At 40.3% G+C, this 25,905-nt stretch overlaps 1 non-coding gene across 1 annotated transcript; it reads right to left on the minus strand.

The window, feature by feature from the left end:
* Positions 1-8,343: 8,343 nt before the first annotated feature.
* LOC120860258 lies at positions 8,344-8,450 on the minus strand. The gene has a single exon (XR_005720292.1). It is a non-coding gene; the product is annotated as a U6 spliceosomal RNA (small nuclear RNA).
* Positions 8,451-25,905: the final 17,455 nt, after the last annotated feature.

Raw genomic sequence — 25,905 nt, forward strand, 5'->3', positions numbered from 1 at the left:
CTGTCAAAATATGCCTCACCCTGTGAAACCAATGCCCTCCTATGCTCTTTACTCTCAACTTTCCCAGAAGAAGAAAGCCTAATAATTCTCACTTCCATTAGCTTTCCTTGTTGACTGAATACCTCTTGATGAGCAAATTATAAAATGGCAGTCTATATCCTGAGTTTGGCATGAAACTTTTGTTTGCCCTAGAGTATTTTGTTTTGTTTGGGGGAGTGAGTTAGTTGTCAATGTTCTGAAAATACAAACATTTTACATAAAGTAGGGGTCAGCATCTGTCTTGAAATACCAGAAGCTCTTGCAACATTTGTAACCATGCAGACTTTCCCCTGACCACCCAAACTTGAAGCTGGGGGGTGTCTGGCCTCTGCAGATGGAGTGTGCCCTTTATGGGAAACTCATCATTGCCCCTCCTCAGTTGCTTCACTCATTTATGTCCCCTGCTTGCCCTTGTGGACATTTTCTTTTTAGGTTTTTGTTGTTGAATATTTATTCATTTACTTGACTGTGTCAGGTCTTAATTGTGGCCCATGAGAGCTTTGTTGCAAATGCAGGATCTTCCTCTAGTTGCTGTGCATTGCCTTGGTTGCCCTGTGGCATGTAGGATCTTAGTTCCCTGGCCAGGGATTGAACCCACATATCCTGCATTGGAACACAGATTCCTAACCACTGGACCACCAAAGAAGTCCCTGGACATTTGTTTGGATTCTTGTATTTCCTGACTATTTTACCCTCAACGGAATTCCCAGGGGATACAGTGGTGAAGAATTTGCTTGCCAAGGCAAGAAACACAGGTTCAATCCCTGGGTTAGGAAAAATCCCCTGGAGTAGGAAATAGCAATCCACTTCAGTATTCTTGCCTGGGAAATGCCATGGACAGAGGAGCCCGGCCAGCTACAGTCCATGGGGTTGCAAAGAGTCTGACATGACTGAGCACACACTCATGCATGCCAACCCTCACTAGCACTTAATGTTTTACAAACTTAAGTTTTATACCTAAACATTCAAATTATGAAGGGGAATATTTGGTTTCCTCTTAAAAGAGTATTAGGCCTTGGGAAGCAGGTATGTAAGAGACTCAAGTCATATGGTCTGTAGACCATGAAAGTAAATTTGTCACTCCTATTAAAGATAGCATGCTGGGTGTGAGTGGAGCAAAGAAATAGATGAAGGAGATTAAAAGGTACAAACTTCCACTAGCAAAATAAACAAGTTTTAGATATGAAGTGTACCATATGGGGATTGTAGTTGGTAAGTATGTAATATCTTTATGTGACATGTCACACATGTCAACTAGACATATTGTATAGAAATATTGAATCACTATATTGTGTAATGGGCTTCCCTTGTGGCTCAGCTGGTAAAGAATCCACCTACAATGCGGGAGACCTGGGTTCTTTCCCTGGGTTGGGAAGATCCCCTGGAGAAGGGAAAGGCTACCCACTCTAGTATTTTGGCCTGGAGAATTCCATGGACCATAGAGTCTATAGGGTTGCAAAGAGTTGGACATGACTGAGTGACTTTCGCTTTCACTTTCATATTGTGTAACTGGAGCTAACATAGTCTAGAAGGTCAATTATACTTCAAAAACAAACAAAGCCATAGAAACAGAGATCAGATTTGTTGTTATCAGAAATGAAGGCTTCGGAGGAAGGGGAATTGGATGAAGAGAGTCAAAAGGTACAAACTCCCAGTTATAGAGAGATAGGAACTAGGGATATAATGTACAGCATGACAAATTCACACTGCTGAATGTTACATATGAAAGTTGCTACCTTTCAGCAAATACTAATAGGTCTCATCACAGAAAAAGTTTTTTTTTTTTTTTCTGTTTCTTTAATTTTGTATCTATATGAGATGCTGGATTCTCACTAAACTTATTATGACAGTTCTTTAATGATTTGTGTAATTCAGATCATTATGCTGGGCACCTTAAATGTATATAGTTGCCATAGTAATGTGCTCAATCATGTCCGACTCTTTGTGACCTCATGGACTGTAGCCTGCCAGGCTCCTCTGTCCCTGGGATGTTCCAGGCAAGAATACTGGAGTGGGTTGCCCTGTCCTTTTCTAGGGATCCTCCCAACCCAGGGACTGAACCCACGTCTCTTGCATCTCTTACACTGGCAGGTGGGCTCTTTACCACTGCATCACCTGCTGCTGCTGCTGCTGCTGCTGCTGCTGCTAAGTCGCTTCAGTCGTGTCCGACTCTGTGTGACCCCATAGACGGCACCACCTGGGACACCCTTAAATGTATATAGTGCTGTATGTCAATTATATCTGAATAAAACTCATAAGAAATGAAAAAATTCAAATGAAGGGGGAAGAATGATACTTCATTGTTTTCCCTAGACTACTCTTCCCTGTCTCTCCTCCTCGTCTATTCTTCTGGGTCAGCACTGGTACTTACTGGGATGTCTGGAGCTGGGTGAAGATGTTTCCTTTGCTACAGGGTCTTACTGAAACCTGGACTGTCTTGCCCTTTAACACATCACCTGGTGAATCTTTTCCAATCAACTTTCCCCCAAATCTTCTGCTTTTAACTACCGGGATAATACCAGGTTTCTTTCTTAAACTCCTTTAACATGAATTCTCATCATTTACTTGAACACTGACTTGTAGGAGGACTATTTTATGTTTTCCAGCAGATTTGATGCTATTTTGTTTAGTATTTTATCATATTTCTATATTCTATGTCATATTTTTACCTTCCAACGTGAAGGTCTGAAGCTAACACCTAGATCTTTTGATTTTTTTTCTGTCTTGCTTATGAAATAGTTGATGAATAAGTGTGTCATTGAAACACATTCTCTTCATTAATAGAGGTATTACTGCAAGCCTGTGTTAATGTCCCACTGGAAATAAGCCTGCAGGAATGCTCATATTTTCAACAGGTTTTATTTGCTGAATTTCTCCCTGGTGGATTCTTTCAGAGTAAAGTAAGAAAAATGCATTTTTATGCCTGGCATTTGGATTTTATTTTAAAATTGCCCATTGTTTTTATACACAGTTGTGTATATTGCTGCCTAAGGGTGCTTTGTAAAATTGCTTGTTCTTGAAACCTGTTGATCATAAAGTTAGCACTTGGGGCTTTTCTGTTCTGTCCCAAGTTGGATTTGCTGGGGAGCAATGAATGTAGTCAGACTGAGCCGAGAGCATTCCTTCAGTCTACCCAGGATAGGATCATGTACAAAGATGCTTTTGTTTCTATCCATTGGGATGTATGGTAACGGGATTTTACTAACCTAATATTTGTCCGGGGCATTGATGGTATAAAAATAATGTCCTGAGAGGGAGAATACTTCTTTCTCATATGAGCTTCGAGACAAAGACTTAGTTTGGAAGCATGTAAGAACATGGTGTGCTCGGAGTCAGGCTTGGCCTTTTGTGCCCAGTGATGGTACAGATCCCAGGGTATATGTGGGTATGTGAACCTGAAGGTCAAGGAAAGCCAAGTGGGAGACCAGGAAGAACACATATGATGGGGACAGAAGGTTTTTCTTTTTCTTTTATAAGACCCCAAGCTTGCCAACTTATTTCTCTTTAGGAAATATTAATTATTTATTTACTTTTGGCTGCATCAGGCCTTAGTTGCAGCAGGCAGGATCTTAGCTGTGGCTGTGGGCTTCTCTCCAGTTGCAGAGCAAGGGCTTAGTTGCCCTGTGGCATGTGGGATACTAGTTCCCTGACCAAGGATCGAACCCGAGTCCCCTGCACTGGAAGGTAAATTCTTAACTACTGGACTGCCAGAGAAGTCTGAGAAGTTTCTTCTTTTTCTTTTTTAGCAAGAACCTTGAAGGAAATTTGGGGGATATTCCTTTAATTACTCTACTTTTTCTTTCATCTTACCCATTCTTAAATATGTAGACACTCTTCAGAGTTTTATCCACAATTACAGTGTCAGTGGAGTTGATTCAGTGGAAAAGTAAGTTGATTCAGCCAGGGCATTGAATCACAAGGATTCTCAGGGGCCCATTTTAGTATAATTTTCCCTAGTATTGATTAGAGTCATTAACTAGACAATTACATTTAGAAAGCATTGTGACACCAATAAAATTACACCTGAGTAAAATTTAGTTCTTTGGCTTCATTTTCTTAAACTGATAGAATAGCAAATCTCAATATGATATCTAAGGCTCCCTATATGATCTGACCCTAGTTGAGTTCTCCAGATTCATCTCTCACTTAAGGTTCTTATATGCTATGTGCCACTGAACTGCTTTTTTTTTTCGTCCTTTCCCTTCATCAGTGAGTGTGAAATAAAATTTAAAAAATTAATAAAAATATAAATCTCTCTTTAAAAACAAAACAAAACAAAACAAAACAATAACAACAACAAAAAAACGCAGAAAACTTTGCCCCTAGTTTCTGGCACAGAGCTCCTCAAACACTTGTAATTTCCTAAGTGAGAAGAGCACTAGGAGCACCTTTTGTCTTTATATTGGATCTTTGACTCCAGTTCCTAATACAAAACTCCTAAATCCCTTGGAATTTCCTGGATGATAGAAGTATCTTTTGTTCTAATAAGATGACTCTTGGTGGACTCCTGCATGGGGGCTGGCTATGAGAAAGACCAAGCTGTGATTAAAAGATTGGAACTTTCAGCCCCACCACCATTCCTTAAGGAAGCAGATAGAGGCTAGATATTAAGTTAATATTCCATCATACCTTCATGCTGAAGCCTCCATAAAAATCCCAGTGCTACAGGATTTGAAGAGCTTTGGGGTTTGTGAACACATCTACATGTTAAGAGAGTGACATATCTCACATCCACAGGGACAGAAGCTCCTGCATTGGGGACCCTTCTGAACCTCGCCATTTATGTTTCTTCCTCTGGCTCCTCATTCTTATCCTTTGTGGTATCCCTTGCAATAAACCAGTGTATGCTAAGTGACTTCCATAAGTTATTCTAACGAATTATGGAACCCAAAGTGGGGTGGTGGGAGCCCCAACCCATATAGACAGTGGGTAAGAAGTTCAGGTGACAATCAGAGATTTGCAATTGCTGTCTGAAGTGGGTCAGTCTTGTGAGCCCTTAACTTGTGGGATCTGATGCTCACTTCAGGTAGACCGTGTTGTTGCAGGAAGGGAGACCCCTTCCAGGGCCCGAGAGTGGGCTCTTGTCTAACACTCGGAAATAAATTGTCTGAGGAGACACATGAGCTGACGAAGCAAGAGGCTTGGTGGGAAAGGGTACCTGGACAGAGAGCAGTAGGGTAAGGGAACCCAGAACTCCTCAGTCACGTGGCTCATAGTCTTGAGTTTTACGGTGATGGGATTGGTTTTCGGGTTGTCTTTGGCCAATCATTCTGACTCAAGGTCCTTCCTAGTGGCACACTCATTGCTCAGCCAAGATGGATGCCAGCAAGAAGGATTCTGGGAGGTGGTCGGACATGTGGTGTCTCCTTTAGACCTTTCCCAAACTCTTCTGGTTGGTGGTAGCTTATTAGCTCCGTGTTCCTTATTAGGACCTCCTGTCATAAAATAACTCACACAAATGGTTGATAGTGCCTGGTCAGGGTGGGCAGTTTTAGTCAGTGTGCTTCCCTTAAGAATGTCAGATTTCAATTATGAAGACCCAACTCTCTGGTATTGCAGAGAGTTGCTTGATGTGTGGAAAACCCAAACATCTTATGTCAGAAGTATTATGAGAACAAAGGAAAATACAGGAGTATTTTTCCTAGACCATGGAAGAAATATCCCTCTGTGCATTTTCATTTGCTGTATGTCACCCACCTTTGAAGACCTAGGTCAAATGTTACCAACTCCACGAAGACTCCAAGAGCACCTTATAGAAGAAATCTGTTCTTCCTTTATTTTCCCCACTGTATTTTAATATCTCTATTTTATTGCACTCCATTTGCCTTTAAAAAAACACACATTTATTTATTTGGCTATGTTGAGTCTTAGTTGCAGTACTTGGGCTCTCTAGTTGTGGTTCACGGGCTCAGTAGTTGCCGCACAAAGACTTAATTCCTCCACAGCATATGAGGTTTCAGTTCCCTGACCAGGACTGAATCCACGTTCCCTGCACTGGAAGGTGGATTCTTAACCACTGGACAATTAGGGAAGCCCCTGCCTTATGTTTGCAGTTCCTTGTATCTCTGTCTTAATTCTCACAAAAAAGAGATACATATAAGTGTGTGTGTATATACATATACATATATATGATGTCTCACATAATATATATTATATATAATATCACAAAAAGTTATATATGTATATAAAATGTCACAAAAGATTATATGTAGAGGCAGAATTGCCATGTTGCTTATCTTTTTATTTCCTGTAGTACTCAGCACAGTATCCTAAGCCCAATAGATGCACAACTGGGGCAATAGATGTTTATATTAAAAGATTTGTAGATCTTTGGAATAGCTACTTGCCAAAAGAATTAATTTGATACCCAAAATATAAAGTAGAAGGACAGTATAATATTTGGGCAAAAAAATAGACTTGGACGTTTGGGAACGTGGTAGTTTAGAGTATCATGAGGTAAGTATAAATTTGAAAGTGGTTAAAACAATATTAATGTGAGATTCAGGGAATAAGGGAGAACTGGGGCTGAAAATATTCATACCTAACAAGTTCTGATTGGTCCACTAATTCTCAACTTGTATGTGGTTCAGTTCAGGGAAATCTGCCAATTTGAGCAATGTGACTTAAGCTCCATGATTCAACTATTATCTCAGGCATAATGGGTATTTGTGCACAATGAAAGAAAAATTCTCTCACAACATCATATATACCCACTGTGGGAGGGAAAAAATGCATAAATGCATGCATGCTAAGTCACTTCAGTTGCGTCTGACTCTTTGCAACCCTGAGAACTGTAGCCCACCAGGCTCCTCTGTCCATGGGATTTTCCAGGCCACTGGGCCACCAGGAAAGCCTCTGACTTGCTTTTAAACTAAAAAAAAACTTTTTTGTCTATGGGATAAAATATAAACTTCTTAAAGTGCCCTTGACGAATCATCCCCTTCTCCTCTCCAGCCTCAGTTCCCACCAGTGGTGCTGTCCTCCCATGGGTGCTGTCCTCCAGACACTAATTATCATCAGTCCCACAAATAAATTATTTCCTCTCATCCTGCTATGCCCTTTCTCATGATGCTCCTCCTTCTTCAAATATGGACACCTTCAGCCTCCCTTCTCTACCGGTTAAAATTCTATTGCCCTTCAAGGCAAAACTAAAGGTTACCTCATCAGTGCTTGCCTAGCATGATGGAGCTGTTCACCTGCAGTGCTTCCACAATATTTTATACGCCTGTGTCAGACCACGAGTCACATTGTTCTGTCATTATTACTCCTCTGACAGCTTCTGCCACTGCTGTGGGACCTTTTTATAGGACACACAGTCAAGTGTTCCATGACTTATGTTGGTCTCCCCTGCTGAGCACAGGATGGACTTGCTGCATAGTAGGCACTTTCTACCCAGGGTGTTTGCTGTACAATAATAACAACTGTTAAATTATTCTTTCTGCTGCAGTGTTTAAAACTTTTTTTCCTGTTAAGGATGCAAGTTATTGAGGCTGCTGCTGCTGCTGCTGCTAAGTCACTTCAGTCGTGTCCGACTCTGTGCATCCCCATAGATGGCAGCCCACCAGGCTTCCCGGTCCCTGGGATTCTCCAGGCAAGAACACTGGAGTGGGTTGCCATTTCCTTCTCCAATGCATGAAAGTGAAAAGTGAAAGTGAAGACGCTCAGTCATGTCCAACTCTTAGTGACCCCATGGACCTCAGCCTACCAGGCTCCTCTGTCCATGGGATTGTCTAGGCAAGAGTACTGGAGTGAGTTGACATTGCCTTCTCTGAGATATTGAGGCATCATTTTTGAAATATTACCTTGCTTAAGTATGTATAAAACCAGAATTGCTGCCAATGGCAACTCTAGCCAAAAAGGAAATCCATTGTTACTAAGCTTCACTAAGTACCTTACCTGCAGCAATCCCTAGAACTTCTGCTTGGAAGAAGGGCCTCCTTTTATTTCTTATGAGTAAAAATTACACTTAAAAAATATTTTTATTGGAGTATAGTTGCTTTACAAAGTTGAGTTAGTTTCTATTGTACAGTAAAGTGAATCAGCTATATGTATACATATATCCCCTCTATTTTGGATTTCCTTCCCATTTAGGTCACCTCAGAGGTTGAAGTAGAGTTCCTTGAGCTATACCATAGGTTCTCAGTAGTTATCTATTTTATACATACTATCAATAGTGTATATATGTCAATTTTAATCTCCCAATTCATCCCACCCTCCCTTCCTTCCTCCTTTGTATCATATATTTGTTCCCTGTGTCTATGTCTCTATTTGTGTTTGCAAATAAGATCATCTATACCATATTTCAAAAATATGGACCACTTCACAAATTTGCATATCATCCTTGCACAAGGGTCATGCTAATCTTCTCTGTATCATTCCAATTTTAGTAGATGTGCTACCGAAGCAAGCACAGAGTTGCACTTTATGGGGCTTGCCTGGTGGCTCAGTGGTAAAGAATCCACCTGCCAATGCAGGAAACATGGGTTCGATCCCTTGTCTGGGAAGATCCCACATGCCACAGAGCAACTAAGCCATTGCACCCCAACTACTGGGCCTGTACTCTAGAGCCTGGGAGCCTCAACTACTGAAGCCCATAGTTACACTTTCTGATTAGAAAAGAAAGCACAGCAATCTGTGTTATCTGAGTAGCATCTTTCTGCTTCCTGCCCATTTTTTTTCCTCTCCCATGTAGACTAGACAAAAGAGAGACTCTGGGGTCCTGATCTGTGGGAAACGATTCAGCAGCAGATCTTGAATGAGAAAAATCACAAATATTGTTCTTTGACCTTAAATACTCATGAATAGACCTTTCAAGAATATCGGCACTAAGCTGTTCTGGAGTCTAACTCCAGAAACTTTCTTCTCTAGCAAGTGCTTTTCAAGTGATTGTCTTACTATTATTACCCAAGGAGGAGAGAGAAAAGTTGCCTTTAAAAAACTGAGATTTTTTTTTTTTAAAAAAAGCTTTATTTTTTAATTTTATTTTTTATGTAAAATTGCAATTTAGAGTCTTCAAATAGCTGACTTTATCTTTCATGTTTCTTTGTATAACTGCTGAAAACTCAAAACCAAGCATCAAGCTGAAACTACATGTGATTCACTTTATTTCTCTTAGTGACAGCTTCCTGTGGTGGTTAAGAAGTGGGGTAGGTTTATATTTTAATTCTACAATTCAACTTCCTGTGTGACCCTGGGAAAGTTGTATGAATTCTCTGTGCCTCAGTTTCCTCATCTGTAAAGCAGACATGATAAGGACATCTACTTCATAGGGAGCTGTGCATTCAATGAGCTCTAATTTCCAAATAGTTAAGAAGGGTGTCTGAAATACAGAAAGTGTTGTGTGTTCGTAAAATAGATAAATGTTCCCATAGGAGTGGATGGTGTATGTGAACCCCTTCTATCATATACTCTTTGGTAGTGTTGACAAAAATTAATCAGTTGATCTAAGAAAGAAGTAGAAAATTTTATTGGAGTCAAATTGAGGATTATAACCTAGGAATAGCATCTCAGAAAGCTCTGAAAACTGTTCTGCACAGTTATTTAACTTTTTTGAGACAGAGGGCTGTACATTAAATGACAGCTTGCACAATCTAGATACAAGATCAAAAAGGAATGTTATCTTTTAAGATGTTGTCTTGTTGATGCTAGGAGAAAAATGCCAGAAGAATGCTTTGTATGGTTGAACCAGTATTTCTGTTGATAGGGGTTGTTTGGCAGATATTTAATGCTGATACACAAGGCACAGTAGAGAGGAGAGAGGAAGCCAAAAGGCAGAGAAAAAATTTTAATGCTTATTTTTTTGTCTTGCCATGAAATACAAATTGTATTTCACAGTTGAAAAAAGAACAGTGAGAACGGTAGCCTTTTTTGTTTTTAACTTTTTGAAGCACTGTCAAGTATATTTTCTAGATTGATCTTTACTACAATACTGGGAGAAAGGGAATAATAGATAAAAATATTAACATCTGAGTGACTTGACCACAGATGATTAACAGTGTGGAGAGGGGCAACTAGAGTCTTTTGACTTTCCGAGGGCATCTGCGTTCTTAAAAAATTGGACTGCATGATTAGAAATCAATATGTGTTTAAGTCAAAAATATTTTATTGATAAAATGACAAGCTTTAGCCTGTTTGTTTTTAAAATGCTTACAAAGGTATTTTTAAAAAAATTATTGTGTCCAACTTTATCTACAAAATACAAAGTCTGAGTTGTCATTATTGATTAATTTTGACCTAGTCAGTAAGAATGTTAATGTTTATAGAGAACAGACGGGTGGTTGCCAAGATGGGAGCAGGGTGGGAGAGAGACAGATTGGGAGTTTAACAGATACATATATATACTGAGGACTTCCCTGGTGGCTCAGACAGTAAAGCGTCTGTCTACACTGTGCGAGACCTGGGTTCGATCCCTGGGTCGGGAAGATCCGCTGGAGAAGGAAATGGCAATCCACTCCAGTACTATTGCCTGGAAAATTCCATGGACAGAGGAGCTTGGTAGGCTACAGTCCATGGGGTTGCAAAGGCGACTTCACTATAGATACTGAATCACTTTGCTGTACAAAAGAAATTAATATCACATTGTAAGCCAACTATATTTCAATCAAAAAGAATATTAATGTTTAATATAGTGAAATAGCCTGTGCCATGACTAGAGCTTTTCAGTAATTGCCAGGTTCTTCTGGTAAATATCGGGAGTCTACCTGCAATGTGGGAGACTCGAGTTCCATCTCTGGGTTGGGAAGATCCCCTGGAGAAAAAAATGGCAACCCACTCCAGTATTCTTGTCTGGAAAATTCCATGGACTGAGGAGCCTGGTAGGCTACAGTCCCTGGGGTCGCAATGAGTCGGACATGACTGAGCGACTTCACTTCTACTGATAATTCTGGATCTTTTAGGCCATCTGTCTCCCACCACCCTATCTGAGGTGTATATTAGAATTAAAGTAAGATTTTGGCCAAATTCTATGAAGCAAGCCATTACTTATTAGCAAATGGATGTCATAGAACCTATTCTTGAATCTGAAACACCCTACTCCCAGTCATCAGACACTTGATTAATGAGATACTAGGTTTTATCCCCAGGCTCTGCCATGGAGGGGAAAGGGTGTGTGTTAGTTGCTCAGTTGTGTCCGACTCTTTGCGACCCCATGGGGTGGAGCCTGCCAGGCTCCTCCATCCATGTGATTTTCTAGGTAAGAATACTGGAGTGGGTTGCCATTTCCTTCTCCAGGGGATCTTCCTGACTCAGGGATCAAACCCTGGTCTCCAGCTTTGCAAGTAGACTCTTTATCATCTGAGCCACCAGGGAAGTCCAAAATGTCTATGGGATGACTTCCCTGATGGTCCACTTGCTAAGAATCTGCCTGCCGATGCACGGGAAGTGGATTCAATCCCTGGTCTGGGAAGTTCATGCCGAGGGGCAACTAAGGCGATGGGGAGGAAAGAGTATCAAAGGCTTTTGAAACTAAGGCATTTGCTATTTGTAAAAAATTTGCATGCAGGAAGAACAAGGGAGCATCTATCAGTCAGAAGTCAGATACTTCAATTCTTAGGAAATAAAAGTGACTCAAGTATATATTTTGAAAATGAGAATATTAACAGTAAATTAGATCAAATGTGAATTTTTTTAAAATAAAATATACGTTTGAAACAAGGATGCTGTGCTTAGTCACTCAATTGTATCCAAGTCTTTATAACCCCATGAACTGTATCCCATCAAGCTCCAACGTCCGTGGCGATTCTCCAGGCAAGAATATTGAGGGGGTTGCCTTCCTCAGGGGATCTTCCCAACCCAGGGGATCTCCCTTCTCCAAGGGATCTTCCCAACCCAGGGATGGAAGCCAGGTCTTCCACATTGCAGGCGGATTCTTTACCGTCAAAGCCACCAGGGAAGCCCTGAAACAAGGGAGACGTAAATGAAGTAAATACAGATCTGAAGAGGAATTCAGATATCCACCGAAAAGAATGAGAGTCAAGTTATTACTTTGGAAGAGCAAAGAGCATTTTGATCTTGAAGGGTTCATGAAATTGCTTCCAGGGAGAAAAAATTAAGGATTTTAAAAGTGAATTGAAATTTAAAACTTTATAACATTTGTTATAAATTTCTGTTGATTATAGAGGTTCTGATTTTTGTCATCATTTTCTCTCTTCTCTGGATATAAAAATCCACATATTTATACTTACATTTTATTGCTATTTATTTTATTTATTATTTTATTTCTTTGGCTGTGCCAGGCCTTAGGTGTGGCATGTTGGATCTTCGATACTTATTGAGGTATGCAAGATCTTTAGTTGCAGCATGTGGGATATAGTTCCTTGACCAGGGATAGAACCTGGGCCCCTACATTGAGAGTGTAGGGTCTTAGCCACTGGATCACCAGGGAAGTCCCTGTAACTACTTTTTTTTTTTTTAATTTTTTAATTAACTCTGTTAATTCTGCCTTTTTAAGTGCTGTCATTATTCACTGTAAGAGATACTTGGGAAAGGTGAACCTGTGAGAAATGGGTTAGAAGGAAAATGTCTTATATAGAGCAGCAGAAGTGAGATAAAGAAGGACTGAATGACTTTTCAAATTTATAGTGCAGTCCTGAGGTTACTTGTCCTGTGTCTCCATGCAGGTCTTTCAAGCTTCCTTGTACCATGGTATTGCTCAAGGAGCTCCAGAGAAAGAGTCAATATAAAGAGATTTATTTTAAGGACTTGGCTGAAACAATTATGGAGGCTGACAAGTTCCACAGTCTACCATGAATAAGTAGGGGACCCAGGAAAATCAATGGTGTGGTTCCAGTTTGACTCCAAAGGTCTGACAACCAGGGTCAATAGTGTGTAACTTTTAGTCCAAGTGAAAACTTGAAAACCAGAGGGCCCAATGGTGTAAATCCCAGTGTGAAGGCAGGAGAAGACCAATGTCTGCTCAAGCAATTAGACAGAGAGAGAAAATTCCCCCTTCCTCAACTTTCTGTTCTATTCAGGTCCTCCACCAATCGGATGATGCCCACCAGCACTGAGGAGGAGCATCAGCTTAACTCACTTCACCATTTCAAATGTGAATCTCTTCTAGAAATACCTCCTTCCCCTCTCCCTGCATATCCAGCAGTAATGTTTAAACCAGATACCTGGGTACCCTGGAGACCAGTCCCAGGTGGTCTTTTCAGGAATACTCTGAGTCCCATTTTTATTTGTATATTTATTTATTTGGCTGCACCAGGTCTTAGTTGCAGCACGTGGGATCCAGTTCCCTACCCAACTCAGGCCCCCTGCATTGGGAGCACAGAGTCTTAGCCACTGGACCACCAGTGAAATTCTCCCACTTATGACTTTTATGTCACTTATCCTCAGTATTCAAGAGGGTGGTGATCCTTTAGCCAGTTCCCCTGAATTCCATTTCTTTCTATTGCCTGATTCTTCTGTTTAACCATAGAACTCTGCAGTTCCCACCCAAGTCAATCTCCTCACTTGGGGATCCTGAGAAAATTAGTCTTGGAACCTGGTGAAATTTTGTGTTCTTTTATATTCTTCAGATCATATATGTCTTAAAAATACTTAAGATGGTTTTAGTTGGATGTGTACCTTTTCTCTGGCTTTCTCTATACCCAGGTTATACCTTATTAAGTCTTTCTATTGATATTTTCCATGAATCAGAAAATGCCTTTTAACTGATGTTTTTACATTTATTTGCTTCTGTATTCTTCATTGACAGACAATTCAGTAAGACCATCTTGACTGAGTACAAAGCAATAGAAATATTTTTTCAGTCCTTTTTTCTCAGGTTATTTTACATTAGCCTCCTTTACCCCCATGTATTATTATGGATTTATGGCTCTACAGATTTTAAGTATGAGTCAATTTCAGCCAGTTTTCTCCTTTTGATGCTCAGATAATCACAGCTTTGGGCAATGAGAGCCCCATTATAATTGGTGTAATTTTGGTACAATCTCATAAGCTTCCTTACATTTTGTCCAATAAGATGTTTTCACTTGCATTGTGATTTCTGAGAAATCTGGGAAAAGCAGTATTTGTGGTCATAGAACCTGGTGCTAGGATACATTTCAGAAGTGACATTGCAGAATTAGGAAAGGATTAAGGAAAGTGGTTGTTTTTTAAATTTTGTAAAGAAATGGGGCAGTCTTGCCTAATGGGCATATTTCCCATGAGAAATTTCCACTCCCATTCTATCAACAGATATAATTTAATTCTTGATTTAAAAATATTTCCTTCTTTCTTTTATACTACTATACAATATATAGTATACTATGCATGTCTTGTAGGAATCTATCAATAGGTTTCTAAGACACTCAACATAGTTACTTACTATATTAACAGTACCATAGCTTCAAGATAAATATACAACATTAATTAATACACATAGTAAAATTACTAAAATCCAAAAATTTCTATGTAATTCCTTTTGTTTTTAAACTGCATTACTCTAAGGATTTGTAGTTAAATTGCTCTGTTCTAGAAATTATACAGCTTTTGTGTAGCTGTATAATTATAATGTGATGGATAATTTAGTTCAACTGTTTCCATTAGCTTTCATTTTGAGGGCCTTGGCATATTATTAGCTGATTATCTAATTCTTAAAACAGGAGGCTTTTAGCTACTAGTCTTTCCTTGGAGGCTATTGTCAATTAGAAGCAAGAAATGTCTGCTCCACTTGAGACAAAATAAAATGCAAATAGCTCAGTTTTCAAAATTCTGTACATTGTCTATAACATCATCATCCCTAATAAAAACATAAAAGTAAAGCATATTTAAAATATTCTCCTGATAGCTCAGTTGATAAAGAATCTGCCAGCAATGCAGGAGACCCTGGGTTGATTCCTGGGTCAGGCAGATTCACTGGAGAAGGGATAGGCTACCCACTCCAGTATTCTTGGCCTTCCCTTGTAGCTCAGCTGGTAAAGAATCTGCCTGCAATGAGGAATACCTGGGTTCAATCCCTAGGCTAGGAAGATCCCCTGGAGAAGGGAAAGGCTACCCATTCCAATATTCTGGCCTAGAGAATTCCAAGGACTGTATAGTCTATGGGATCCCAACGAGTCAGACACGACTGAGCAACTTTCATTTTCTTTCAGTATTCTTAAATTTCTAGAATATCAACATCTATGCATTTTTTGTATAATATTTTGTTATATATATTTTGCATGCATGCCCTGCCCACCAGGCTCCTCTGTTCATGGGATTTTTTTCAGGCAAGAATACTGGAGTGGATTGCCATTTCTTTCTCCGGGAGATCTTCCCAACCCAGGGATTGAATCAATCCAAATCACTTGCATCTCCACATTGGCAGGTAAGATCTTTACCACTGAGCCACCTAGGAAGCTCTTATATATATTTTAAAATCTGCTAAATCATCTAATTTTTAAACATTTAAATTTATTTTGCTTCCTTTTCTGAGCTACAAATTCTTTTTTTTTCCTTTTATTTTTACAATATAACATCCTAAGGAATCAACGTCTCATGACTTACATTGTTACACCAAGTTTATGATATACAAGTCCAAATCTCTCAGTTAGGATCATATTGGCCAAAAACTGTCAAAGTCTTCCGTGTTGTTCCAGAGATATCAAGGCAACACCTCATATATTACAACTCATGTAATTATCAAAGAGCAAAACATGGATATATGGACTTTTCAGGCTTTTTCTGGAATAAAATGTCAAAAATATTTACTTCATATACATTATTGATATCCTTAGTTTAATAACGATTCTAATAAACAGTTCTAATAAAACAATTCTAATACAATTCTAATAAAAAATTCTGTTTTTTAGAAGCCCTTGGAAAAGCACAGATCGATAATATCTTCTGTTCAGTTCAGTTCAGTTGCTCAGTCGTGTCCGACTCTTTGCGACCCCATGAATCGCAGCACGCCAGGCCTCCCTGTCCATCACCAACTCCCGGAGTTCACTCAGACTCATGTCCATCGAGTCCGTGATGCCATCCAGCCATCTCATCCTCTGTCATCCCCTTCTCCTCCTGCCCCCAATCCCTCCCAGCATCAGAATCTTTTCCAATGAGTCAACTCTTCCCATGAGGTGGCCAAAGTACCGGAGTTTCAGCTTTAGCATCATTCCTTCCAAAGAAATCCCAGGGTTGATTTCCTTCAGAATGGATTGGTTGGATCTCCTTGCAATCCAAGGGACTCTCAAGAGTCTTCTCCAACACCGCAGTTCAAAAACATCAATTCTTCAGTGCTCAGCCTTCTTCACAGTCCAACTCTCACATCCATACATGACCACTGGAAAAACCACAGCCTTGACTAGACGGACCTTAGTCGGTCGGCAAAGTAATGTCTCTGCTTTTGAATATACTGTCTAGGTTGGTCATAACTTTTCTTCCAAGAAGTAAGCGTCTTTTAATTTCATGGCTGCAATCACCATCTGCAGTGATTTTGGAGCCTCCCAAAATAAAGTCAGCCACTGTTTCCACTGTTTCCCATCTTTTTCCCATGAAGTGATGGGACTGGATACTATGATCTTCGTTTTCTGAATGTTGAGTTTTAAGCCAACATTTTCACTCCCCTCTTTCACTTTCATCAAGAGGCTTTTTAGCTCCTCTTCACTTTCTGCCGTAAGGGTGGTGTCATCTGCATATCTGAGGTTATTGATATTTCTCCCAGCAATCTTGATTCCAGCTTGTGTTTCTTCCAGTCCAGCGTTTCTTATGATGTACTCTGCATAGAAGTTAAATAAGCAGGATGACGGTATACAGCCTTGACGTACTCCTTTTCCTATTTGGAACCAGTCTGTTGTTCCATGTCCAGTTCTAACTGTTGCTTCCTGACCTGCATACAGATTTCTCAAGAGGCAGGTCAGGTGGTCTGGTATTCCCATCTCTTTCAGAATTTTCCATAGTTTATTGTGATCCACCCAATCAAAGGCTTTGGCATAGTCAATAAAGCAGAAAGAGATGTTTTTCTGGAACTCTCTTGCTTTTTCCATGATCCAGCAGATGTTGCCAATTTGATCTCTGGTTCCTCTGCCTTTTCTAAAACCAGCTTGAACATCAGGAAGTTCACGGTTCACATATTGCTGAAGCCTGGCTTGGAGAATTTTGAGGATTACTTTACTAGCATGTGAGATGAGCGCAATTGTGCGGTAGTTTGAGCATTCTTTTGCATTGCCTTTCTCTGGGATTGGAATGAAAACTGACCTTTTCCAGTCCTGTGGCTGCTGCTGAGTTTTCCAAATTTGCTGGCATATTGAGTGCAGCACCTTCACAGCATCATCTTTCAGGATTTGAAACAGCTCAACTGTAATTCCATCACCTCCACTAGCTTTGTTTGTAGTGATGCTTTCTAAGGCCCACTTGACTTCACATTCCAGGATGTCTGGCTCTAGATGAGTGATCACATCATCATGATAATCTGGGTCGTGAAGATCTTTTTTGTACAGTTCTTCCATGTATTCTTGCCTCCTCTTCTTAATATCTTCTGCTTCTGTTAGGTCCATACCATTTCTGTCCTTTATCGAGCCCATCTTTGCATGAAATGTTCCCTTGGTATCTCTAATTTTCTTGAAGAGATCTCTAGTCTTTCCCATTCTGTTCTTTTCCTCTATTTCTTTGTGTTGATCGCTAAAGAAGGCTTTCTTATCTCTTCTTGCTATTCTCTGGAACTCTGCATTCAGATTCTTATATCTTTCCTTTTCTCCTTGGCTTTTTGCCTGTCTTCTTTTCACAGCTATTTTTAAGGCCTCCCCAGACAGCCATTTTGCTTTTTTGCATTTCTTTTCCATGGGGATGGTCTTGATGCCTGTCTCCTGTACAATGTCATGAACCCCATTCCGTAGTTCATCAGGCACTCTATCTATCAGATCTAGGCCCTTAAATATATTTCTCACTTCCACTGTATAATCATAAGGGATTTGATTTAGGTCATACATGAATGGTCTAGTGGTTTTCCCTACTTTCTTCAGTTTGAATCTGAATTTGGTAATAAGGAGTTCATGATCTGAGCCACAGTCAGCTCCTGGTCTTGTTTTTGTTGACTGTATAGAGCCTCTCCATCTTTGGCTGCAAAGAATATAATCAATCTGATTTCGGTGTTGACCATCTGGTGATGTCCATGTGTAGAGTCTTCTCTTGTGTTTTGGAAGAGAGTGTTTGCTATGACCAGTGCATTTTCTTGGCAAAAACTTTATTAGTCTTTGCCCTGCTTCATTCCGCATTCCAAGGCCAAATTTGCTTGTTACTCCAGGTGTTTCTTGACTTCTTACTTTTGCATTCCAGTCCCCTATAATGAAAAGGACATCTTTTATGGCTGTTAGTTCTAAAAGGTCTTATAGGTCTTCATAAAAACCGTTCAACATCAGCTTCTTCAGCGTTACTTGTTGGGGCATAGACTTGGATAACTGTGATATTGAATGGTTTGCCTTGGAGACGAACAGAGATCATTCTGTCATTTTTGAGATTGCATCCAAGTACTGCATTTCGGACTCTTTTGTTGACCATGATGGCTACTCCATTTCTTCTGAGGGATTCCTGCCCTCAGTAGTAGATATAATGGTCATCTGAGTTAAATATACCATTCAAGTATTACCTAAATCAAATCCCTTATGAGTATACAGTGGAAGTGAGAAATAGATTTAAGGGCCTAGATCTGATAGATAGAGTGCCTGATGAACTCTGGAATGAGGTTCGTGACATTGTACAGGAGACAGGGATCAAGGTAATATCTTAGGACTTATGAATTTAGACTTCAAGAATCCAATGAGGAATGTTATAAATATATCAACAATATATCCAAATAAAATGCAACTGATTTAAAAAATAATAGAAAATGTGGAAGATTTTATACTCAAAAAGATTCAAGTGGAAACTTTTCCATGGATTCATATAAATTTCACATTATCTCAAGGTCTTGTTAGAATTGTATTTGTAAAGTATGAGTGAGTGAAGTCGCTCAGTCGTGTCCGACTCTTTGCGACCCCGTGGACTGTAGCCTGCCAGGCTTCTCCATCCATGGGATTCTCCAGGCAAGAATACTGGAGTGGGTTGCCATTTCCTTCTCCAAGGGATCTTCCTGACCCAGGGATCAAACCCAGGTCTCCCGCATTGCGGGCAGACGCTTTAATCTCTGAGCCACCAGGGAGGCACCTGTAAAGTATACCCAGGTTTAAAATTATAACACACTTCAATTGCACTTCGTTTCAAATGAAAGAAATGTCATATTTTACATAAAATGTTGGCTCTTCAGTTTTAGTGCAGAAATTCAAATTCTTGAATGGAAACAAATATGCTATGCTCAAGATTTCTCACTTTATATCTCATAGTAATTGCTTTTGTAGCTAGGGTACAATATAAAATTATATTCCTTGCAATTCATGTACACCAATAGAAATTTCATTTTGATTATTCAATTTTTTTAATAAAATTATGGTTTAAGATTTAAAGATGTCAAAGATTAGTAGGTAGATAGTTAAAAACATAATGCTTATATAAATATAGAATGAGTCAAAGATATATTCAACTCCATTAAAGAGGAAACCAGCAGGATGGCACCCTGGACCAAAGGAATATTCAAAAAAGAATGCTGAAATAAGAGCAGTAAATTAGGTGCAAAACAGGACAATAAAGCTTTAATCTTTGGGTTGTATTTTCTATAGGGTAGACATTATTTACATCTCTATCAGATCAAAATCATTTGCAATTTATCTCTATTCTGCAAGTTGATAGCTAACTTTACAGCATCTGAACTTTAATCAATGGTAGATAGTGAGTCAAACAAAAGAATACTCCCCTAGTTGACTGACTCTTATTAGATAATGTTCCAGTATGACAATGAAAAGGCATACACTCATCTTTTTGCCTTTTTTCCATATACTGTATATATATTTCCTAACAGGGGTTTTGCAGCAACAGCACCAACAAAACCACCTCAAACTTGCAATGAATGTTTTGGAAATGAAAGTAAGATAAACTATGAAATTAAAGTAGAGGGAAGTAATGAGGTCACCTCTTCCTCAATTTTCTAGAACTGAAGTCTTTACATTTCCAGATTCTAAGCTGACATCTTCCTCACCTCCTTCCTCTCTTTTATTTACTTTCAAAGACTCAGACTCAGCCTCAGCCTCAGTCCGAGTACCAATTATTGGTACTTGTTACTGGTCTTTATCAGAGCAAAGATAGCTGTTTTTGTTTTGAATGTAAAGTCGCTCAGTCCTGTCTGACTCTTTGCAACCCCACGGACTGTAACCTACTAGGCTCCTCCATCCAGGCAAGATATTGATTTTCCAGGCAAGAATACTGGAGTGGGTTGCCATTTCCTTCTCCATAGACACTTCTAGTAAACAAATTAAAATTATTTAGTATATTTTTAAAATTTCATACACAGATTTTTCAGTGTCATCCTGTCTTTCTGGTTAAAAAATCAACTCTCATATTTGATGAAATAGTCTACTTTAGATTCAATATGTTTTATACTTTTTAACTGTATTCATTTAAAAATAGACATTTTATATGGTAAATGTGTTTGGAGTGCTCCTTTTCAAACAGACAGTTCTTAAGATTCTTAAAGAATTCAGAACACCATTTGTAGTTCAGCAACTTTATATTTGTATCTATGCAAACAAGTTTTGTGTTTTTTAGGATAATATTTTTTAGGAAAATACTTCTCATCCATGGAAGAGAAATTACATTACAACCTAAAGCAGAGTTGCTTACAATTACACCTGATTGAATTTCAACATCTACTCACTGCTTCCTGGTAGACTAATAATTTTTCTATCCTACTATTCTTTGTAGTTTAGTCTTGCTTAAGGAGAGGGGTTATTTTGATCTGCTAAGTCCGACTCTGTGCAACCTCATAGACGGCAGCCCAACAGGCTCCCCCGTCTCTGGGATTCTCCAGGCAAGAACACTGGAGTGGGTTGCCATTTCCTTTTCTAATGCATGAAAGTGAAAAGTGAAAGGGAAGTCACTCAGTTGTGTCCAACTCTTTTCGACCCCATGGACTACAGCCTACCAGGCTCCTCTGTCTATGGGATTTTCCAGGCAAGAGTACTGGAGTGGGGTGCCATCGCCTTCTCCCTATTTTGATCTACTTTATACTATTTAAAAATGAAGTAATGGAGAGCAGAAAAATTAATTTCTGAAAAAAAAAAAAAAGACTTTTCCTGGGGATAAGTTTCTGTTCAATTTACTATAAATGGAATGACCACCACCGGCCATTATTTCTAAGGTGTGACCTCCTCAGTGTTTAGGAACTTCAATAATACTGTTTTGAATATTTAATCTTATGCTGAGGTAGTTGTTCAGAAACTTTCCTGCCATCCTGAGGAAGGAAATCTGGAAGCTGGTAGGGGCTTACTGTGTGGGTGGTTATAAGCCTAGAAACCAAGTATAAAGGTTATTGAGGTTATTGGACACTATTTATGAATGCCAGGAGTTTCACAGTCATAGTCTGGCGGTGAGTCCTGGCCTGTACCCTCTAAGGTAGGAGGATTAGAACTTATACTCCTGGGGCCTTTTAACAGATTCATTTATAAGGTTTGTCCCCACATTCTCTCTCTGTACTTAGTGAGGTTTTCAACTGCTCCTGAGCATCCGAGAGGGAGTCAATTAAAATATGGTGTGTGTGTGTGTGTGTGTGTGTGTGTGTGTGTGTGCGCGCGCGCGCGCGCTTCTTTTTCCCATAGATACCAGACTTTATCTAGCCAGAATGGATTTTTCCATCAGAAAAACATTTTCTATTTTTTTCTGAGATGATTCAGGTCATGATGATCCTAAAAGTGATCAAGGGAATACCTTGGGTCATTGCTGGTAAACCAAATTATGCAGAATGTAGTCCATTTGGTTGAAAATAACTGAGCAGGGCATGGCTTCACCTTCCTAATTTTGGACAGAGAGTGTCTGTTAAAAGTGGATCTCGGGCTCCCCTGGTGGCTCAGTGGTAAAGAATCCATCTGCCAATGCAGGAGACACAGGTTCAATCCCTGGTTCGGGAAGATACCACAGGCCACAGAGCAGCTAAGCCAGTGTGTCACAGCTACCGAGCCTGTGCCCTGGAGCCGGAGAACTGCAACCGCTGAATCATCGTGCCACAGCTGCTGAAGTCTGTTTACCCTGGAGTGCGTGCTCTGCAGCAAGAGAAGACATTGCAATGAGAAGCCCACGCACCACCACTAGAGAGTGGACCTCGCTCTCTGCAACTAGGGAAAAGCCAGCACAGCAATGAACACCCAGCACAGCCAAAAATAAAAACAAATAAATGAAATTATCTTTTAAAATGTGGATCTTGCTTAAGGATGAAAATAGGCTACGTAGAAAAAAAATCTTTTATGGAATCTTTGTAGACACTGTATTATGTGGTGGGGAGCGATGACAGAGAATGGAACAAGCAAGTGTGGAATCAAGCTCAATGTACCTGAAACAATGAAACTCTTTGGAGAAGGAAATGGGAATCCACTCCAGTATTCTTGCCTGGAGAATTCCATGGACAGAGGAGCCTGGTGGGCTACAATCCATGGAGTGCAAAGAGTCAGATATCACTGAGTGACTAACACTTTGGAAGTGAAAACTGCTCAGGGAGTTTTCTGGAGATTTTCATAAGACTTTTTCTTGTAGCCCATCCACTCTTTCAGGGACTGTTCTGTTCCCAAACTACACCAAAGTATGGTGAGAAAAATCCAGCATAACATTTGTCACTTTGGAGGATGAAATGATGGGTCAGTCATTTCAGTCAGAGTCCAGAACTATCATTCAACAGGTATTTTGCAAGTTTAGGAGAAAACAGTAAAGAAAAGATCAAATACACATTTGAAAAGAAATTCAAATAAGCATTTTAAAAAGAAAGGATAATAGAGTAAATAAACATTTGAAATAGAAGGGAGTCAATTGGAAGTCAATTCAGAACAAAGGAGTGTTTCCTGCCATGTAATGTATTCAAGGCAGTTATACCTTAAGGCATTCCCAGGTGGCTTTCCCAGGTGGGTAAAGAATCCACCTTCACTGTAGAACACCCAGGAGACTGGGGTTCAATCGCTGGTTAGAGAAGATCCCCTAGAAGTGGGCATGACAACCCACTCCAGTATTCTTGCCTGGAGAATCCCATGGATAGAGGAACCTGGTGGGCTACAGTTCATAGGTTAGAAAAGAGTCGGACAAGACTGAAGCACTCAAGTGCACCTTAAGGATATCTTTGCTATTGGAATTACTACCCTTCTTAGAATATAGGACATAATAAAGTCCCATGGGTTAGGAAGGCTTCTTTCATTATCATCACTGTTTGGCAGTGAGACCTTTGGTGACTTACATAACCTCTCTGTGCCTCTTGTTTCTTCGTCTGTGCTCTGTGGCTCTGCACGTCTTAGAGGGTTCAGAGAGACTGCATGAGTTTCTACATGTATGAAGCTTAGAACAGTGCCTGACATACAGTAAATGATCAGTAAATCTTGGTTCTTCCTATTTCCAAGCTTCACTCTGACATGGACACAAGCCGTGTTTTTCTGTTCTAGTGACTCCACATGAACTCTGGAGTGGTCAAGCCACAAAGTCACTGGGGAATTGGGGAGACCCCAGAACCCAATGGGGCAAGGGGCTTAGAGTGTGGGACTTGCTGACTGTTGTGCTCTCTTCATTCAAGGGTAGTAGAATCTGTATAATCATTTTAGTCCAGGTTAACACTGTTGAACACCATTTTTTTCACAGCTGAAATTTATTTTCTAAACATCCTCTATGTTTATTAATAAATATCCTGGTTCATATTTCAATAATGGCATTTAAAGGACTTAATAGACACCCCTGTCATGTAGGTTTCTGACTGGAATCTTCTAGTCACTAACAAGCCATCTGGGGATATAGATTAATGTTCAGTTCAGTTCAGCTCAGTCGCTCAGTCATGTCCAACTCTTTGCGACCCCATGAATCGCAGCACGCTAGGTCTCCCTGTCCATCACCAACTGCCGGAGTTCACTCAGACTCAAGTCCATCGAGTCAGTGATACCATCCAGCCATCTGTCATCCCCTTTTCCTCCTGCCCTCAATCCCTCCCAGCATCAGAGTCTTTTCCAGTGAGTTACACATATATATCACACTATTTTGGAGAAGGCAATGGCAACCCACTCCAGTACTCTTGCCTGGAAAATCCCATGGACGGAGGAGCCTGGTAGGCTGCAGTCCATGGGGTCACACAGAGTCGGAAACGACTGAGCGACTTCACTTTCACTTTTCATTTTCATGCATTGGAGAAGGAAATGGCAACCCACTCCAGTGTTCTTGCCTGGAGAATCCCAGGGAGTGGGGAGCCTGGTGGGCTGCCGTCTATTGGGTCGCACAGAGTCGGACACGACTGAAGCGACTTAGCTTAGCATCACACTATTTGGGCTTCCCCTGTGGGTCAATGGTAAAGAATTTGCCTTAAATGCAGGAGACACAGGAGATATGGGTTCTATCCCTGGAGGAGGGCATGGTAAACCACCCCAATATTCTTGCCTGGAGAATCCCATGGACAGAGGAGCCTGACATACTGGGATACATAGGATCGCAAAGGGTTGGAAACGACTGAAGCGAGTGAGCACATACACACACATCATACTATTTATATTTAAAAATCACCACACAGATAACATGACCTCTCAGTAAATATGGGAGAAAGTTTAAGACACAGATCAGTTTCGACCCGAGATTCCCTGTTAGATTCCTCTGTCAGTCTAGACTATACTGAAATGTTTATAAAGCAGGGCCCACAAATAATATTGTTTTCCTCTATTTCTTTGCATTGATCGCGGAGGAAGGCTTACTTATCTCTCCTTGCTATTCTTTGGAATGCTACATTCAAATGGGTATATCTTTCCTTTTCTCCTTTGCTTTTTGCTTCCCTTCTTTTCACAGCTATTTGTAAGGCCTCCTCAGACAGCCATTTTGATTTTTTGCATTTCTTTTTTTTGGGGATGGTCTTGATTCCTGTCTCCTGTGCAATGTCATGAACCTCTGTCCATAGTTCATTGCAGGGGGCGCTCCGCAGAAAGAGAGAGGCAGTGGAACTTCCCTCAGCAAAGCCAAGAGGTCCCGAGGAGAGGTGAGCCTGCTGTCCGCCAACCCAGCCCCTTGGCGAGCGAGAGACAATCAGATGCGACAGGGGTTCCATCTAAGCAGTTCCGCTTTATTGCCGCAAGCTGTTGGTTTATATAGGCAAGCAGGGGGGAGTTTGCAAGGGACTTTCCATAGTTGCACCAATTACGTTAAAGGTCAAATCGTCATGTGCCTTCATTATAACAGGAGTCTATGGTGATCACGTGCTGTCCACGTGCATGGAAATCAAGAGAGCCAATCAAAAACTTTAACATAGACCACGCCCCTATCTCTTCCGCCAGGTGCCATTTTAGTTTCCGACAGCAAAGCTAGCCCATTTTTTTAAGGTTTCCCATTTAGGGCCCCACAGTTCATCAGGCACTCTGTCTATCAGATCAAGTCTCTTAAATCTATTTCTCACTTCTACTGTATAGTCATAAGGGATTTGATTTAGGTCATACCTGAATGGTCTAGTGGTTTTCCCTACTTTCTTCAATTTAAGTCTGAATTTGGCAATAAGGAGTTCATGATCTGAGCCACAGTCAGCTCCTGGTCTTGTTTTTATTGACTGTATAGAGCTTCTCCATCTTTGGCTGCCAAAGATATAATCAGTCTGATTTTGGTGTTGACCATCTGGTGATGTCCATGTGTAGAGTCTTCTCTTGTGTTGTTGGAAGAGTGTGTTCTCTTGGCAGAACTCTATTAGCCTTTGCCCTGCTTCATTCTGTACCCCAAGGCCAAATGTGCCTGTTACCCCACGTGTTTCTTGACTTCCTCCTTTTGCGTTCCATCCCCTAGAATGAAAAGGACATCTGTTTTGGTGCTAGTTCTAGAAGGTCTTGTAGGTCTTCA

This window comes from Oryx dammah, unplaced genomic scaffold (assembly GCF_014754425.2).
Source record: "Oryx dammah isolate SB20612 unplaced genomic scaffold, SCBI_Odam_1.1 HiC_scaffold_2, whole genome shotgun sequence".
NCBI classification, from domain to species: domain Eukaryota; kingdom Metazoa; phylum Chordata; class Mammalia; order Artiodactyla; family Bovidae; genus Oryx; species Oryx dammah.